Here is a 1,810-nt window from a genome sequence, read left to right as displayed (position 1 = left end):
GCAGCAACACGATCATCATCTCATGGTGTCACAAACACCAGCCTCAGATCTACAAGTATCCATTTTGTTTTAATTGAAAAATCCAGATTAGGGCTGCAACTAATGAGTATTCCAGTAATTGATTAATTCGGACGATTAATCGATTAATTTGATAGTTAAAGGCTTTAAATGGAGGCAAACCCCCCAAAATTCAGTTACTTTTTCAAAATAGGAGATTAACATTTTATTGGCTAGAATGGAACAGCGCTGCATTCCCTTAGTGCGCGCTTGATTATTTGTAGCACAGGATGCGTCTGTAGCTAAAAAATATTTCTATGACATTAATATGTTCGCCAATTCCGTTCGCTTCGCCGTCAAAACAGTGTAGGACTAATCTGTTAACGATTTTTAGATGAATAATTAGACAGCACAGAGATTTATTTTTGACAGGATTTTAAACAGACAAATGTAAAATTGTGTCACTTGAGGAGTTTTGCATAGAACATATTGACAAAGTTAACTTTTTTTTTGTCAGATGCAGATATATGTCTTTGTAGCTTTGGCTTGATTATTGCTCCGACTGTGTTGTTCTTTTAACAAGGAGACTTTTTTTTTTAGTTGGTTGACGATTAATCAGTTAACAAATTAGTTGACGATTATTTCAATTATCGATTCATCACGATTTATGTGAGCCTGAGGGGAGAGGTTGTTTGCTCAGGTGTGCCGCGGTCAAGGCGCGGCCATGCCATGTGGACCGATGGAGATGAAGGAGGAGAACGGAGGTCTGTCTGTCATACAGTCAACCATAGAGGAAACCTCGTGTCTGCTGTCACTGAAAACAGAAGCAACAATTCATGGCTGCGGTGGCAGTAAAGTTTTACCAGATTGAGACAGAATTAAAGTTTCCAGTTTGGTGGCATGAGGGCTGGCTCAGAGCTGCTGGAGTGTGCCATGTTTCCTGTGGTTGTTCTCAGTGAGGCCTTTGCTGGAGTTTCCGTGGCTGCAGTCCAGAGTCGGATAGTAACTACCTACATTTACTCAGTTACATCTACTTGTGTGACCCTTTTGGGAGCAATGGGGAGGGGGTGGGGGGATGTACTTTCAGGAGTATTTTTTACTAAATTTTACTTTTTACTCTTACCTGAGTAAAGTTTCAAGAAACTCACCTACGGTTTTGTTGGTTTCATAAATTTTTCGTTGAAAGGAACTGATTGAAAAAAAATGATGTAATTATTATTAATGAACTATTTTCATGTTGATCTTTAAAATACTAAAATTTCCACATAACTTTGTATTTTAGTCCATCTGATTATGTAATTTTTAAATGTTAATTTATTTCTTTTATCAGTTCCTCAGTAGTTGAGTCAGGGTTTTTTTTTTAATACCAGATACTTCTGAGTAATTTTTTTGCTACTTTTTACTCTTACTTGAGTAAAACTTTTGGGTACTCTACTTTCTATTCTAGAAACTGACTGTCTCTCATTAAGTAGCCAGGGCACAGATAATCTTGATGTTTGCTCACCTATCAGACAGAGATGAGAACCTACTAATGAAATCGTTAAGTTTAAACCATTAAGACACTTTGCTGTGACAGATTCACCTTTTAACAGAGCGGGTATGAGAAGCTGTCTGTCTGTGACCCACATAGGCTATTGTCCACATCTGGAATAAAACAGGATGAGGTTTTTCTTTTTGCAGAGGAGGACGCCACAATTGATGGCAGGAGAGACAAAGTCGTGGTGAACCGCCAGTTCACCACATGGATGACCAAACTCCACCCTGCTTGTTCTCATTTCCAGCCTCTCTGCGCCTCCCCAGGGCCTCCCCCCTC

The sequence above is a fragment of the Poecilia latipinna genome, unplaced genomic scaffold, assembly GCF_001443285.1.
Source record: "Poecilia latipinna isolate Pla-1442-1.1 unplaced genomic scaffold, P_latipinna-1.0 Scaffold3227, whole genome shotgun sequence".
Classification (NCBI taxonomy): domain Eukaryota; kingdom Metazoa; phylum Chordata; class Actinopteri; order Cyprinodontiformes; family Poeciliidae; genus Poecilia; species Poecilia latipinna.
Note: the sequence above shows the minus strand (reverse complement) of the source record.